Source organism: Tachypleus tridentatus, chromosome 6 (genome assembly GCF_004210375.1).
Source record: "Tachypleus tridentatus isolate NWPU-2018 chromosome 6, ASM421037v1, whole genome shotgun sequence".
Lineage (NCBI taxonomy): Eukaryota > Metazoa > Arthropoda > Merostomata > Xiphosura > Limulidae > Tachypleus > Tachypleus tridentatus.
Window position 1 is genome coordinate 158,432,563 of NC_134830.1, and position 18,850 is coordinate 158,451,412.

Consider the following 18,850-nt stretch of genomic DNA (forward strand, 5'->3'; position numbering starts at 1 on the left):
TCGGTTTCGACACTTGCTACAAACAGAGTACATCTAGTCCATCGTGTATCTTTGGGTTTATCAACAAATCACTCAACACATATTTGTCTTGGAGGTGCGGTAAAGGAAGTTGGTTTGGTTTGAATTTCGCGCAAAGCTACACGAGGACTATCTGCGCTAGTCTTCCCTAATTTAGTAGTGTAAGACTAGAGGGAAGGTAGCCAGTCATCACCACCCACCACGGATAGTGGGATTGACCATCAAATTTCAAGGCCCCCACGACTGAAAGGGCAAGCATGTTAGGTGGGACGGGATTCGAACCCACGACCCTCAGATTACGAGTCCAGTGCCTTAACCACCTGGAAGATGGAGAAGCAAGGTGAATAATATAAGGTAAAACAGTGATAACGTATCAGTTTAATGGTACGTAAATAATAATAATAAAACACCACCAGTTCCGACAGGCCTAGCTTATCAGTGATGTAGTCGAAACTTGTCGGTTTTTTATATTTTGTTTATTATCTAATCATTTGTGAATTATTTTGATGACGCAGTGACAGTTTCTGTAAGTATTGTTAACTTTTCAGTCATAGCCAGGTGGTTAGGGGGGGGCTCGACTCGTAATCCGAAAGCCGCGGCTTCGAATCCCTGTCGCACCAAACATGCTCGCCCTTTCAGCCGTGAGGACGTTATAATGGTACGGTCAATCCCAATATTCGTTGGTAAAAGAGTATCCCAAAAGTTAGCGGTGGGTGGTGATGACTAGCTACCTTCCTTCTTGTCTTACACTGCTAAATTAGAGACGTCTAGCACAGATAACTCAAAATAATTCAAAAATAAACACTTGTGAATTATTTTATTGATCTATTATTACTGTTTTTAATGAATTTGTATAAAACATTTCTTTAAATAAGGATATTTGCCCTGTTGGTAAGACATGAAAATATTGGTTAAACGTCTACACATTTATTCACTCTACAGCAACTCTCATATAAATATTATTAAACATATCTTGCTACCATTATCTGAAGCAACCTTTCATTTTGATTGGAAAATCTGCCGAAGCATTATATCACAATAGGAAAATAGTTCTAGTTTACTCCATGATGGCGCTTAAATAAATCTTTATTTCAGGTTTCTATATTTATATATATATTATATTCTGCCCATAATATAAAAATGGAACCGTTTTCTCTCTAACGCCCCTGGTGGCAGCGGCCGTGATTTATCTGCCTATTGATTTATGACCGCTATTGTTAGTTTTCGAACCTCAGGTGCGTAGTATATTGTTGAGAAATGACGACACATTAATGTTATCATTCTGGACTTGGTAGTTATTTTTGATAATCCAATATGGTAATAGCTTGTTTTATAACCGGAGATATCTCTAATCTATGCACCGTGCAGTAAGTCATCGTTTTAAAGGGAAACAGTTCTAACTGTTCTGGTGCTATTGTACGAACTGGAATGAATAGTTTTTATGAGAGTGATATTATATTTAGAGTATTATTAACACAATAATATACAGTAGTGTATTATTTCATGGAATACATGTAACAAAAAGCACAACTCATCCAGTCATTAAAACTGCCTGAATCAGGGTTAGAAAGGAGGTGATTTATTTATAGTGTATATTTGTTAGTAAACATTTCACACGGTAATTCTCTGGCAAACAAGTTTATTTAATTTCCACCTACACTTAAAAAAAGGCAACACTTAACAGTGAAAAATACTTTTGTATGGAATATCATAACGAGATTTCACTTTGTAGAATACCCAGTGAAATTTCACATATTAAAACATACAAATAAATATATTGCAGACATTCCATATATGTCATCAGACTAGTACGAAAATGAGTATTTAATTGTAGGTCGTACAGTTCGCGACATTCATCTCTTTGTCAGACTGTCTCTTTCCAAAATATCTTTCGAATCCCCGTCACACCAAACATGCTCGCTCTTTCAACCGTGGAAGCGTTATAATGTGACGGTCAATCCCACTATTCGTTGGTAAAAGAGTAGCCCAAGAGAGTTGGCGGTGGGCGATGATGACTAGCTGTCTTCCCTCTAATCTTACACCGCTAAATTAGGGACGGCTAGCGCAGATAGCCCTCGCGTAGCTTTGCGCGAAATTTACCCCCCCCAAAAAAAAAAAAAACCAAAAAAACCAACAAATTACGTGTGAGTTTCTCATTTCTTCAGACAGCTATTTTACAAATTACTTTTATAACGTGACAAAAATGAAATAGTTTTATAATTTTCAGTACGTTTCCTACGATATTTATAAAGGTTACTAAACTTTCGAATAATTACGTGGAAAATAAAATTCGACAACGCCCATACAGTCATACATATGCCGTCTTTTCCTATCAGCCAACATGCTCCCAAAGGTCTGCTGATACGTTCGTACATATGCCATGTAGTAATTTTTTTCGCAGCCAGGTGAACAAGACGTAAGTGTCAAGAGTAAGTGTGTAAACCAGTTTTTTGGGTTTTTTTCCACGTATATTTTCATACACCTACGCTCACTTTTAGGACTCGTCTGTAGTAGGCTTACGTGTGTCGTTTTTCTCGGCTATAATTTCTACGTTGGCTCATCTGTTACGATCTTATTTTCATCGAAAGTGGTCTCCATGTTGAATAACTTGCCTCTACAAACCCCGTTTTCTCTTTTGTTTCCTAACACTTGTTGATTTTGTGTGTTTGGTGTCATACATTGTATAATTGAGTTCAGGTGCGTGGAGCGAATGATTACGTGACGTCAATACTTTAACAATCGAAGCTTCTTAAGAGGTGTTCGAACGAAAAAAAAACACTGAAATTTTAATAAAACCCGCTAAAAATGGCTTAGTTGTTGGTGACGTAAAACAAATATCGAGAAAAAAGAATTTTTTAACTGATATGATTACTTATGTGTAACTGAGTCAAGGAAATTGTCACAAAGTCACATTTGAAATTTCAGTCAAGTTTTTCCAATATTTAGGCAGAAGCTGTCGCACTGTTTAAGTGAAATATGTTCTGAACTTATTACTATTGAAACTACTCAGTGTTGTTTTCTAAATTTTAGTGTTCGCTAATAAAACTTTAATGTGCCATAAGAAAACCAAAATTTGGCAATTTATTTTCGTTTTTTTTTTCTTTCTGACCAGGGTCAACTGTAAAGTTCTGGATTTGGGAGCTAGCGATCAAGGTTCGATTGGTTATTACTTTGTTATAAATTTCGCGCAAAGCTGCACGAGGGCTACCTGTGCTAGTTATTTTTAATTTAGCAGTAAGAGACTAGAGAAAAGGCAACTAGCTAATCATCACTGCCCACCGTCACTCTTGGGATGCTCTTTTACTAACGAATAGTGGATTGATAGTATCTAACAACGTCTCAAACACTGAAAGGGCGAGCATGTTTGGTGGAACAGAGATTCGAAACCACAGATTGCGAGTTGATCGCCCTAACCACCTGGCTATCCCGAGATCCCCAGCTTCGAATCCATGCGATACCACTAAATATTACCTACATTTTAAGTTGTAAGTGCATTAGAAAAGTGACAGTCAATCCCTTAGCGTAAGTGGTAGGTGCTGCTGATTGGTTGTCCTTCCCTTTGGTCGACAGTTTAAAATTAGGAACGGCCGCAGATAGCCTGAGCAACTTTGCCCTAAATATAAAATACTAAATTAGAAACGACAGCTATAAAGCTCTGATAGAGATATACGAGGGCTGTTCAAAAAATACGCGGACTGACGTCATAAAACAAAATGTACTTTATTTAGAAGTTACAGGTCTAGGACCCCTTCAAAGTACTCTCCTCCCCAACGCACACACTTATCCCAACGGTGTTTCCACTTGTTGAAACAGTCCTGGTACGCTTCTTTTGTAATGTCCTCCAGCTCCTTCGTCGCATTTGCCTTAATCTCGGGAATCGTCTCAAATCTTCTTCCTTTCAAGGGTCTTTTGAGTTTGGGGAACAAGAAACAATTGCAAGGAGCAAGGTCAGGTGAGTAGAGGGGGGTGGGGAAGAACAGTGATCGAGTGTTTGGCCAAAAACTCACGAGTTCTGAGGCACAAATTTCGCAGCAACGCGGTACATCTTCAATTTTTCGGTCAAAATCTCGTAACAAGATCCAATTGATATCCCACACTCTTTAGCAAGCTCCCTGACAGTCAGACGTCGATTTGCCCGCACCAGGGTGTTGATTTTGTCAACGTGTGGGTCGTCAGTTGACGTGGAAGGACGTCCAGGACGCTCATCACATTCAATGGACCAACGACCATCCTTAAAACGTTCATGCCACTTGAAACATGCCGTACGCTTCATAGCATAGCAAAAGTGTTATGCATAGCAAAAGTTTCAGTCGCAGATTTTCCAAGTTTAACACAAAATTTCACAGCAAGTCGTTGCTCCTTCAGGTCATTCATTCTGAAATCCGCCAAACGAAAAAATCGCACTTAACTTAAAACCGCGTAGCTAATACACAAATGAAGATATTTGCAATCGGGAAATGGCGTCGTAATCAGCTGATCTGTGCGAACCTAGCAACACCAAGCGAATTCCCCTGAAACCAACTGGAGCCGCGCAATTCAAACAGTCCGCGTATTTTTTGAACAGACCTCGTAGGTCTGTCAGTACATTTTGAAACAAGTCTAATATTAACAAGATAGAATCGGTTTATTTAATAACAGATGTTCGTGAAAATGGTCTATATAAAAAGTTTAATACGAAGACGTGTTAGTTGATAAGTACAAATTTATACAATGGGCTCTCTGTGACGTGCCCATCACAAGTATTGAACCCCGGTTTTTAGCGTTATACGCCTTCAGATTTGCTGCCAGGCCACTTGGAGGGCTTAATACTAAGGACATGACGAAGTCATATTTTATAATCCTATGTAAAATATATCTTCGTGTTGACAAAGCGACACCTGTAACCACGTTGTAGAACTTCAACTGTGTTTTGGTTATTAAACACAAAGCTATACAGCAGGATATCTTTAATTTGCTCACATCTGGTATCGAAACACGAATTTTAGCGCTACAAGCTTTCAGACTTACCTCGCAAAGAGTTTATCTTAAAGCAAAGCCACATTGGGTTATCTTTTGTGTCTACCATAGGTAATCGAACCCCGGATTATGCACTGTAAGTCCGTAAAATTACCGCTGTCCTATCGGGGAATAATGGTGAGAGAGTGTGGCCCTAATATTCGTGATAAAAATTACACAAGACGGAACATTGTTTGTTGTTCCTTTTAATAAGCCTATCACGCGATTAGAATTTCAAGTCCGTTAAAATATTAATTAAAGGTATGTGTGAAAAGAATACCTGCGCTAATATTAGATTTATTTCAAGTAGTTTTGTAAACCAGAAGAAAAAAACCCAGTTCCTCACTACAACAGTGTTAACTCTTTAAAAAAAAAAACTTCCGATAAAATTTAAAAATTAGAAACTGGTTGATTTCACCACCAGTTAATCTCTTCTGACGCATCCTGATGGCTGTTTAATCAATTTCACACCTATACTAAATGCACGTGGTGCGTCGCACAAATTACTCATGTATGATGAAAAAAGAGAATGTTTACGTTATTTACACAGTTTCTAAGGAAGCGCCCCCTGTTGGGAGTTGTTTCTACATTGGCGTAAATATAACGTTGGTTAAAGAACCTATATTTCTTAATGGTTCTATAAAAACTGTAATACATTTATGCAGTACATAATATATATACTACACAAATTTGTGTAACGATTTTACAGTCAAAACAAATCTTTAAAAATAATAGTTGCTGATTTAATATTCATATTTAGCTACCAGTTGCAGCTTTAATTTCTCTAACATTAATGGCTTACTCATCCTGACAGTACTTTGTTAGGTTTCCTAAAGACAAATGGCCACTGTTTAATATTCTTTAACTAAAATATTCCAGCAAACTGCAAACCTAAAAACTGCGAAATTTGTGACATGGCAACAGATCTTGTGAGCACGTTTTTCTTACGTCTCAAGAAAATCGATCATTAGAGAATTTCTGTACTTCCACTCTTTCACAATATTTATACAGTAGTGCTAACATAATAAAAATAGATATTTATAGTAATATGAGTTTTACATAATTTTAGTGACAGTAAAGAAAAACAAAGCACAACATCTAACACCCAAAAGACCTTTGAACTTCAGCATTATTAAGTAATTTCTATCAAAATAGTTGCTAAAATTATGCGTTACAGGCAAACTAAACAAAGCTGCTACGACCACTCAGTTCTAGGTCATCAGTGGGTAACCTTCTCGCTGCTAGCGGTGTTTTCAGTTTTTGACCGAAAAATACTTGATTAGGTTGGATCCCCTTAGTGATGTTACTAAGAACCGAAGTACAATTACCACATGCAAAGCTTTACATTAATGTCCATCACGCTTGACCAATGTCGTATTACTGTTAAGCAAATGAATATATATTAATATAGCTAATACTATATACTACTAACATATATATTAAATTATTATAAATTGCATACCCGTACAAACTTAACCTTGTTTTGTATATAAAGCTCCATCTAGATAAATATTCACAAAACAAGAGACACAGACTGTATTTGTTGTTCAAAACAAGTATACAAACTGGGCTATCCATGCTGTGCCTATCACAAGTATAGGAATCGTATTTGTAGAGGCGTGAGCTCTCAGGCTTACTGCTGAGCCACTAGGGGCGCAGTTTATCTGAACATATCACCACGAGCGTATGTGGGCTAGTTCCACCCGTTTCAATCACTAAAGGGTTTGAAGGTGGCCTTGAGAAATAAATTCTGCCCAACAACCAGACCTGACGGAGGGGGGGGGGGCTTATAAAGAGGGCAGACCAAAGGTGACCAGTTTTTAAAGCGAAAGGATAATTAATAAAAGGTAGCACAGGATTTGAAGGAAATAAGAGATCGCATGTATATTTTTTAAATTTCTATCGTGCGGTAAATTCATGAACTAACGATGAAATATATAAAATAAATTTGAAAGAGTTACTCACATCCTATATATTCCATATAGAGTCGGGCCTAACATGGCCAAGCGTGTTAAGGCGTTCAACTCGTAATCCGAGTGTCGCGGGTTCGAATTCCGGTCGCACCAAACATGCTCGCCCTTTCAGCCATGGGGGCGTTATAATGTGACGGTCAATCCCACTATTCGTTGGTAAAAGAGTAGCCCAAGAGTTGGTGGTGGGTGGTGATGATTAGCTGCCTTCCCTCTAGTCTTGCACTGCAAAATTAGGGACGGCTAGCGCAGGTAGCCCTCGTGTAGCTTTGCGCGAAATTCAAAAAACAAACAAACCATATAGAGTGAACAACCACATCAACATAACATTTGGAGCTTTTAATAAACCGAGAAGTGTGAAAGACTAATTGCTTAGATTTGTGTTGGAATATATACATTTAGGGTAAATAAAATTATTTATACTACCAGAAATATTCGCCCTCCTGGTAATAGTTCCGGCGGAAGGTTACTGGTCCTTACACCTCTAGAACAGTGTACTTGTACTTGGCGTTCAATAATGTTCACCATCTGTGATAAAAATGATTTTATTGAAATTTTAATTTAAAAATGAGCTATCACGACAGCATCATATTAGAGAGTAGATTATATTAAAGTATTTCTTTGTAGAGGCAATTATCAACGAAAGTGTCTTGATTTTCTATTGCAACACTTACGAGATATTCACTAAAGAAAAACATATTTTTTAACATTTGTTTTTATTGTTTTATATTTCAAAGTTACTCATTTTTCTTTGTAAGTTTTATTGATCAAACTTGAAACCTATTATTTTTATGTAAATTTCAATTATTTATTGCTCAGCTGTAAAAATACTGCCTAGTTTTAAAACTATTACCTAGTTGTGAAAGGTGCGGTAGTTTATTAGATCCAAATTTTGGACGAACACACATCACAAACTCTTTTGTAACAAGATTGTATTAATCATGCAACTTTTGCACTTTAAAGAAATTCGGTTATCTCTAACACGCAGCCATTGGTAGGTAAGTTAAGGGACTGTCCATATACAGCACACATATAATTAATAAGTACCTAATGGGAAGAGAATAAAAGAACACACTGTTAGTTCATACACCAAAGTGTCTTGTTCAAAGAACTAGAAAAAGAGCCATCTGTTATCGAAACAAAGGGAAAATCACAAAATAGAGATGTTCAGTGTCACGTGCGCAATTCAAATATAATAGAAAGAGAGAAGGTAAGCTTACAAATATTTATGCTTTGCTTACTTCCATTAATTACGTAGGACGAAGCTCACTGTTAATTAATTATTTTATATTAATGTTATAAGACGCTATAAATTAAAACATAATATTTTTGTTTGTTAATTATTACTTAGATTGTTTAATATATATGTTTTATCTTTATTACTTAGAAAAACAGTAACAAATAATTATCTAAGCCTAAAATAGCTCTAGCCAAGGAGTGTATTTTATAGCTAGGTTACCAATGTTTTGAGATATATTTGCTCGGCATGATACACACAGTTATAATAAACGGTTACAAAAGTGATTGTAGCATGTAAATAAATAGATTGGCACACCTAACGACGAATACAATTTCATGTATTAGGGTAAGCAAAACAGACTTTATCAGAGAGTTGTTTTAATTAAAATTATAGATAGGCCCGGCGTGGCTAAGGGGTTAAGGCACTCGACTCGTAATCTGAGGGTCACGAGTTCAAATCCCTGTCACACCAAACACGCTTGCCCTTTTAGCCGCGGGGGCGTTATAATATGACGGTCAATCCCACTATTCGTTAGTATATGAGTAGCCCAAGAGATGGCGGTGGGTGGTGATGACTAGCTGCCTTCCCTCTAGTCCTACACTGCTAAATTAGAGACGGCTAGCGCAGATACCCCCATGTAGCTTTGCGCAAAATTCAAACACAAACAGAAAGTGGAGGTAGACTTTCAATTTGAAACAAAAGGAAAAAAAACAGGTGTCACACTCGAGCTCCGCGTGTTCAAACCTCCCCCTTTTATAAAAATATGGAACTAGCCAACAGATGGCAACAGATACCAACGCTACGTGTCACGAACCTGTACGCATTGTGGAAGATCGAAATGAATCGCTTGCAGTGGGCGAAGGTTGTAGTGGAATAGAGCTCGAATGGCACTTCGTGAAACTGTTTGTAGAAACAGTGATAAACTAAACTGTTCACACTTATGACTGTACTCCAGTTTTGTGCTTCATTACTTGGAATAATATTTTCCGAGAACAGTGCGAACTTCTTCGTTACTTATTAATTCATAGAGCTGGTGATGAGCTATGCTAAAACATTATTTTATATTAGTATTAACGCTTTCTTTGCGTCAACATAAGAAGTAAGTTAGCGTCTACAAGCCAGAACAAGGTAAGTAAACTTAGGGTATCAATATACCTGAAATTATTTAATATTTCCTTGCATTACGTACATATTTCTACTTTAAGTTCCAGATTTTTGCTGACTGCTATCGTAACGTTACGTAAGAAGTACAGGATGAAATATTTAACTTATGTCACTGAGTTTTATAGAAGGTAAAAAGTTGGATCATTAACCACTGTCGCTAACATTACACGAATGTGACGGTTTTCAATCTTTCAACTCGTATTTCATGTAACGTTAGTAAAGAAACAGTAATTTTACTTGCACTGCTGTCCTAGCATTTTTTTTAATCTACACCACTAACTGTTTAATCAAGTATTATTTAAACGTGTTTTACGGTATGCCTTACTTAAGTGTACGCAGTCAAACATACTGTCTCCAAGTTTCTAAAGCAATAATAAAAAGTAATACCAGCACGCTCTTTACGTAAGAACGTCGGTAGGAAATCTCTCGGGGCCAGAAAGGCGGGAATCAATAAAAGTCTATTTCTCGCACTCCTGCTGGAATAATGTTTAAACAACGATATGTAACGGAACATTTCCGTAGCGAGAAATAAAAAAGACGAACGGTTTATGAAAGTTAATAAATCCTACGTGAGGAAATTCTTATTTGAAATGACAAACACAGCAGAGTTAACCTAATATTAGTTGATGTGTACTTAAGCAATCTGGTTGATTTCTAGAAATTCAAGAGATTTATAAGAACTGAAACACATGTAAGTTTATTTACGTTTATAGCACAAAAATACTTGTTTCGTACAAATTAGATTGTAGGCCTTATTGTGTTGAAAATGTATTATTTTATATTCAATAATAGCACATGAAAGGAAATAAGTGGATCTTAAGCCTTGTTCTGTAGAAATATGTAGCTATTTTTATTTTGTATTAAACAATATTACGTAATATTTAAAATTAGGTTGTGGGTATTTTTCTGTTGAAAGGTGTATTTATTATTGCTTTCTTTTAAATAATAGTATATAGAATGAGCCATTCCGTTTGGTCTTTAGCGACAAGTGAACCTTTTTAATCGCTAAAATACTTTTTGAAGAACCATTCAACTTTCACGTTTCAGTACTTCACGTGGCTTTAGTTTAAATCTTCTTATAATTTCTAACAAATAACTTAAACAAGCGTCTATATCCCCCTATAATGCACTTCTTTGTTTGACAATACAATCATGCGGAGTAAACAGTTTTCAGAGGGCTAGAGGAAATTCGATTACTTCTTCAGTGGTGTAACTTGATAATATAATTTTCATTGTAAGTAGTGTTACCTTTTATTTTATATCTCAGATGGACGTTAACTGAGTAATAATGTTTCATTAAAGTAAGTATGTGGACATGTCACAAATATAACAAATATAACATAAAGATATTTGTCACAAATATAACATAAAGATATTTGTCACAAATATAACATAAAGATATTTGGTTATGATCTTTGTCACGAATGATAAAATGACGGTTATTTAAAGACATGAGAGATGATATTTGTCACGAATGATAAAATGAGGGTTATTTAAAGACATGAGGGACAAATATAACATAAAGATATTTGGTTATGATATTTGTCACGAATGATAAAATGACGGTTATTTAAAGACATGAGAGACAAATATAACATAAAGATATTTGGTTATGATATTTGTCACGAATGATAAAATGACGGTTATTTAAAGACATGAGAGACAAATATAATATAAAGATATTTGGTTATGATATTTGTCACGAATGATAAAATGACGGTTATTTAAAGACATGAGAGACAAATATAACATAAAGATATTTGGTTATGATATTTGTCACGAATGATAAAATGACGGTTATTTAAAGACATGAGGGACAAATATAACATAAAGATAGTTGGTTATGATATTTGTCACGAATGATAAAATGACGGTTATTTAAAGACATGAGGGACAAATATAACATCAAGATAGTTGGTTATGATATTTGTCACAAATATAACATAAAGATATTTGGTTATGATATTTGTCACAAATATAACATAAAGATATTTGGTTATGATATTTGTCACAAATATAACATAAAGATATTTGGTTATGATATTTGTCACGAATGATAAAATGACGGTTATTTAAAGACATGAGGGACAAATATAACATAAAGATATTTGGTTGTGGTGTTCTTTAACCATCTAAGTTATTGTGCCTATTTATTTATGCTGATTGTGGATAACTCGTTATTTTATTTTGTAAAAATAACGTCATTAGTCTGCCAGTTTAAATGTGTGTGAGTTATAATATTGAGACGTAAATATTACATTTTCACATTTTGGGTGTAAGGATAATTTAGAATAGTGTAATCTATAAACATATAATAGTACTGTCTGTTGTCTGTCCATGTAATTACTTCGCAGGGGGTGGATGAATAAAAAAAATCGGTATGAAGGTTCATTAGGTCCCTGCAGGGGTACAAACAAATTATTTGTTTTGTGTTTTGCAGTTTTTACGAGCGTTTTTTTTTCTGGGGGGGGACGCGGGTTTACCATAACCACACCTCCTCTAGATGAACCTTCACTAAATTTGACTTGAAAGTTTGTTCGGTACATGCGGAGATATGTGCAAATTATTAGTTGTACATTTTGTGTTTTGTTGTGTTTGTAGGCGTTCTTGCGTTTTTCGCAATTACATATATCTTTTTATATTGGCCCGGCGTGGCCAAGCGTGTTAAGGCGTGCGACTCGTAATCTGAGGGTCGCGGGTTCGCATCCCCGTCGCGCCAAACATGCTCGCCCTTTCAGCCGTGGGGGCATTATAATCCCACTATTCGTTGGTAAAAGAGTAGCCCAAGAGTTGGCGGTGGGTGGTGATGACTAGCTGCCTTCCCTCTAGTCTTACACTGCTAAATTAGGGACGGCTAGCACAGATAGCCCTCGAGTAGCTTTGTGCGAAATTCAAAAACAAACAAACAAACAAACTTTTTATATTCCAAGATAATAATCACAAATTTATATAACTTCCGTCCAGAGGACGGGTACTCTAGATAGTAAATAACGTATTTCTGTTGCTTTCAATATGTTTTATTTATCTATTCATGTGTGTGTCAAAGTTTAAAAAAAAACTGGTTTGGCCGTTTTTAGCAAAATGTACACATCTATCTACTTTATTGCGGAAATGTAAGATATATATAGATGTATTTCAACACTCACGAACACCTGCTTTATAATTACAGTCGTTCAGCTCTCGTCTTAATATAATTTTATTTATGTGAAGATCTTGTTGCTGATGTGCTTGAATGCGTCACCAGTTTGTAATTGGTGTATCAGCAGATTGGTATTTAACATTTATGTTGCCGAGTAAAACGAAAAATCGGTTTACACTAGACAGCGAGATGGTCACAGTCTGCGAAATAATTAAGTTTAATAGTCAATCTGCTAACAATAAATATATATGCAAATATATCGTATTATGTTTATAAATCAGCTTACGTCGCCCTTACATGATTTTTCAACACTATTAAACAAGAGTTCTGTCTTATATTAACAGTCTGTTTTTTAAATCTTCTTATTAATAACAACATTTATTTTCTCAGTAAGAGCCCCTTATAGATTTAAGTTAATCATGACAAGAGATACCTCAGCCGTTGTATCAAATTACTCAGCTTTTTGTTCTTGTTGTTTTAATCACAAGTATTTTCGTTTTCACAAAGACATGTTATTCTACAAGTAAAGCCCTCCCAGTGGCTCAGCGGTATGTCTGCGGACTTACAACGCTAAAAACCCAGGTTTCGATACCCGTGGTGGGCAGAACACAGATAACCCATTGTGTAGCTTTGTGCTTATTTCAAAACAACAACAACAGCATCTTCAATAAAACTGTTAACATCTTGGAGTAGAGTTGAGATGGACATTCAAAGTAATACTTTGTTAACTTCAACAGAACTTTTAGCATTCTGGAGTAAATAAAAGTGATGTCATATTAAAAGTTATAACGTTTCAACTGTTAGCATCATGGAATACAAAGTAGGAATATTGACAGCATGCCACATTTCACCACACCAAAGAACGTTAACATCCTGGGGTAGACTGGATATTATGTTGAACTTGCGATAAATATTCTGCAAACGAAGTTCCTGGTTTTTAACTTCAATCAGTTGACTTTTAATCTTATCTCAAATGGTGTTCTCATTTTAAGTAGAACCAAGCATTACGTTCCATAACATTTAACATTACACAGAATAACTTCTGTTTTGAGTGGCTGAATTTGAAAGTAGACATAATATTACACAGAATTATGTCACTACTTTTGTGGGCTAAATCCTACATGGATAAAGCGTGCTATCAGTCAGGGTTAAACTATTTGTGGTATATATTGTACAATGGATACCATTTATCATTTTTATATTGTGGAAGTGATATTATATAATTTTTCAAACAAATGGTTAGTATTAAATTTGCGTCTAAAGTACGAGGTATCTACACTGTTATATTGTACAAAATATTTTTAACGCTATAAAACCTACCTACACTTTTATGATCGAAGCTGATAGTTTGAAAACGATAAACCAATCGTTGATACACTGATATTCAAGGACTATTACCCTCGTCAAGTAGCATGCACTGACAAAAGAGGGCGCATTTTTTATTTGGTTTGGCTCGGTCACAGACGATTGAACTTGACAGCGAAAAGGGACTCTGGGCGATAAATGGATAAATAATGTGTTTTTTATGTGTATAAATAAAAACTACTATTATTTACATTAAAATTGAAGATATTGGATTATTAGCTTTAATTAGAAAGGATCGTTCACCTTTTTAACGAAACATGTGTCTCGTAAGAGAAACATTTTAGTTTTAACAAAAAAAGACTTTAAAAACACCGAAAGTAAGCTCGCGAAAGAAACAAGTTTAGACGTGAAATTTTCTGAGAAATCAAATATAAATAAATGAAAGGGGACAGAAAAATAGGCTTGGTAACAGAATAAATGGCTTTCATGCTGTTTTTCATTTGTCAATGTTAAAATGCATTCAATGTATTTTTTTTGTGTGTATGCGCGAAGCTACACGAGAGCTATCTGCGCTAGCCGTCTATAATTTAGCAACGTAAGACTAGAGGGAAGGCAGCTAGTCATCACCACCCATCGCCAACTCTTAGGCTACTCTTTTACCAACGAATAGGGGGATTGACCGTCACATTATAACGCCTCCACGGCTGAAAGGGCGAACATGTTTTGTGTTACTGAGATTCGAACCTGCGACCTTAAGATGACGAGTCGAGCGCCTTAACCACCTGGCCACGCCGGGCCTCAGCAGAGCTACTTTATGAACAATGAAGTCCGCGATGTCTGTTTCTAATCATGTTGCTAATTTTCTCGGTGCCAGTTTACTTGTAAATATATCGCTGTTGCTAGTTAAGTTTGAAAAAGAAATCCACCAATTTAGTTAAATACCATGTTTCACAGATGTAGTTTTTCCTAATATGTAGAGCATGTGATATAAAACCATTAAAACAAAACATGTTTCTCGTTACGTTTCTGTAGATCGCATCCCTTAATTCGTCTGTTTTGTTTTAATGGTTTTATATCATACGCTTTATATATTAGGAAAAACTAGATCTGTGAAACACGCTTCTAGTTACATTTCTGTAGATCGCATCCCTTAATTCGTCAGAATATTTACTGTAAGTATTCTAGTCTTACATGAGGTATAAAAACATTGCGTTTTAGGCCCATAAATAACCCGTAGCAGCAGCATTTTGCTGCTAACGCAGTCTATTTGTTGTAATAAAAATAAATGCTTTTGCACTGATAAACAAGTCAGCAAATAAAGCACTTTACCAAATGCTGAAATTAACTACGTCTAACCGTATTAAACTGTAAAATATTATTGTAGATTCAGAGAGATCTAGGTAAATGAAACAAGAAGAGCGTGCTAGAAACCTGGCATGGCTTTGTGGTTAGAGCACTGGACTCGCAATCTGCGGGTCACGGGATCGAAACTTGTCGGCGAACGTACTCGGCCTTACAGTCGTAGGGGTTTTGTAAGTGATGGTCAGTCATACTATTCACCGATAAAAAGCAACCCAAGAGTTGGCGGTGGGTGATGTTTGACTAGTTATCTTCCCTCCAGTTATTTAGAGATAACTCCAAAGTTTAGGACGACTAAATTAGATTGCTCTTGAGTAGCTTTGTGCGAAATTCAATAAATAAAAAGGCCCAGTGAGAAAGTATTACATTGTTGCATAAACTTTAATTCTAAAGAAATATATTATTACAGAACATAAAACGTAATCATTAATCTTTTACGCGAGCTGTTGAAGAGATGTTTTATCTAATGAAAAAACAAATTGTCTGCCTGCAGTATTGAATAAAATCATTGTTAAAAACTGTTGCTGTTTGTTTTTGAATTTCGCGCAAAGCTACACGAGGGCTATCTGCGCTAGCCGTTCCTACTATAACAGTGTAAGACTAGAGGGAAAGCAGCTAGTCATCACCACCCACCGCCAACTCTTGGGCTACTCTTTTACAAACGAATAATGGGATTGACCGTAACATTATAACGTCCCTACGGCTGAAAGGGCGAGCATGTTTGGTGTGACGGGGATTCGAACCCGCGACCCTCGCATTACGAGTTGAGTACCTTAACCACCTGGCCATGTCGGACCAATTGTTGCTGTATTTCAAAACACTGCGCTTCGCACTTTGGAGCCATGGGTGCGTTATAAGAGTGTTGTTGAATCACCACAATTCGATTAGATTAGCCCAGTAGTTAGGGATGGCTACTGTTTACCAACTGCATTATCTCTAGTTTAGCAGTTTGAAAAGATATATCAATAACTTAGTTTGTTCGTTTTTCGTACTATGTACCATTAAAAACAATATTCGTTTTATTCACAAAACAGGTTACGTATTGTCAATAAACTCTGTTTTTAACCTGAATTATACGCAAAATTTGATGTGTCTTTCAATTGATTAAGTGCTTCTGTCTTACTGAAAAAAAGAAAAATAGAAGTAGAGAGCACAGTTTGATAAAACTAAAATTTATATTTGATAACCCTATAAATCCTGCTAGCTTTCGGTGGAGTACAGCTTTTAGTTAAGTTTGTGAAAGCAGCTGGTAAATCCGTCATTCTAAAAGATGCTGGTTAAGTCGCCAAAATACATACACTCTATACAAACTAATAAGATATAAAGCCTTTTTCATATGTAACCCGGTTTAAACTGCCTGGAGCTGCTTCCGCCCTAAACGTTGGAAATACTACTAAAAGTCTTATTACGGACGTGTGTTTTACGAATTTCTAAACACTTTTTCCCATTAGATATTCACGTCTTGTGGTCTTTCTTTCTTTACTTGGTTCGTCTTATTGAAACGATTTGGCAAGACAATCTTGTGTACAGTAACCTATGGTTCTTGTGTTTAGGCCTAATTAGTAGCCCATTGCTTGTCCGGTTGAAGCAAAGAAAAATAACAGATCAGTAAAAGTTTTATTCATTAGAATACTTCTGTTCGCAGATAAAAAAAGAAAAAGGCTATTACTTAAACATTCTCAGTAACATTCATCTCGGTAAGTTTATGGCAGGGGTTCCCAACCTTTTGGCACTCGCGACCCCTTACCCAAAAGTTTGAAACCCATGAGACCCCTTATATTTGAAAATTCTGTAATTATTTATTAACAAATTAAATCACATTGGTCCAACCTGAATTCACAAAAAGAACATATATTTCTTAAAATAATATTAACAGAGGTTTGAACAGCTATCCAACCCAGCTAGTGAGATGCCTGATGTTGCATTTCAGCAGCAAGCTTTAAAATTAGTGGCCGAGCGTTTGTTAGAGCCAGTCTCATGTCATCTCCAACATCCAATCTGTTCCTATTCTTTGTTTTTTTATTGACAAGAGTGGAAAATCCTGCCTCACACAAGTAGGTAGAAGCAAATGAAATAAGGACACGTAAAGCTATCATGCTGACTTTGGAGTATGACTGATACATAGCGCACCAGAACTGAGTCACGGATTTCACCTTGAAGAGATCACGAGCTGAAGAGTCGTTCCTTAGATCCAGAAATTTATCTTGGATATCATCTGGGATGCTGGATACATCAAGTTCAGTACAAAATGGATTCCTTACCAGGACCTCCTGTTCCTGTGATAGCTCACGGAAGTAACGCTCGACTTCCTTTTCTAGAGACTGAAGATGTTCGGTAATCTCATCCTTGAGGAACTGATCCAGTTGAATCTGAGACTCATCCGTCACTCCACAAAGTTTTTCAAACATAGCAATGTTTCCAAGATTGGTTTTCCGACGCCAGTTCTGCAGTTTGGAAACAAAGGCCCAAAGACTATCTTTAAAAAAGGAGAACATGTGTTTCCCTTCCTTGAAGCTTCAAATTGAGCTTGTTCAGCTGGTCAAAAATGTCGGCTAGGTACGCAACCCTTTTATTCCATGCTTCATCTTCGAAGTGAGCTACAAGATCTTTCCTTTCTTGAGTCTCCAGGAATAGCTTTATTTCATCTTTCATTTCAAAGACACGATTAATAACGTTTCCTTTCGACAACCAACGTACTGCTGTGTAGAAGAGAAGGACTTCGTGGTCAGCATTCATGTCTTTGCATAGTTCTTTGAATAGGCGAGTGTTGAGTGCTTGAGTCTTCACATAATTTACAATTTTGATTACAGATTCAAGCACTTCCTGCAGAGAGGCATGGAGAGTCATACTGGCGAGAGAATATCGGTGAATCATGCAGTGGATGCCCTTTGCTTGAGGTGCTAGCTTCTTCACTCTCGACTGGAATCCTGATTTCGATCCCAGCATAGCCGGTGCCCCATCCGTACAAACCCCACACACGTTTTCCCATTGAAGATCTTCGTCTTGAAAAAAAAGTTGAAACTTTTTCCATGACATCATCAGCTTTTGTTGTGGTTTCAAGTGCACTGCAGAATAAGAATTCGTCTTTGATGTCACCTGAATTAATGCATCTCAGAAAGACAAGCAACTGAGAACATGAACTTACATCTGTTGACTCGTCGAGCTGAAAGGAGAACAAAGGGGAACCCTTGATTTCAGTCAAAACCTGTTCCTTCACATCCATAGACATTTTAGAAATGCGCCTCTGTATAGTATTATTTGACAGGGATACTTGCTGCATCTTCTTTGCACTGGCTTCTCCAAGAATAAGATTTACTGCTTTCATCATGCAGGGTTTAAGAAGTGTTTCTCCAATCGTGTAAAGCTTTTTTTGTTTAGCAATTTCGAATGCAATCTCATATGAAGCTTCCACTACGGCTGCACTCTGCTGCTGAAACGACCCACTTCTATCGATTCTTTGGCTTTTAAGACACCGTTCATGCCGTTTGAAGAAATCCAAACCCTTCTTTGCGTGTTCTTGATGTTTCGTCTCGAGATGACGCTTGAGTTTTGATGGTTTCATTGACTCTGCACTCAGGACAGCATGGCACAAAACACACTGTGGTTTCTCGATGCCGTCGTTGGCGAGCACAGTGGTGAAGTCAATGTTGAGGTAGCATT

At 36.5% G+C, this 18,850-nt stretch overlaps 1 protein-coding gene across 2 annotated transcripts in view; it reads left to right on the top strand.

Moving 5' to 3' along the window:
• LOC143254243 (anoctamin-7-like) overlaps positions 1-18,850 on the top strand; it is a 123,036-nt gene that overhangs the window by 393 nt on the left and 103,793 nt on the right. Inside the window, exon 1 of one of the 2 annotated variants that reach the window (XM_076509087.1) lies at positions 9,209-9,351. The exons of the other annotated variant lie outside the window; for it this stretch is intronic. The gene's annotated coding sequence lies outside the window, so the exon portion shown is untranslated. Of the gene's footprint in view, positions 1-9,208; positions 9,352-18,850 lie in introns of those variants that run through there. 2 annotated transcript variants of the gene reach the window in all.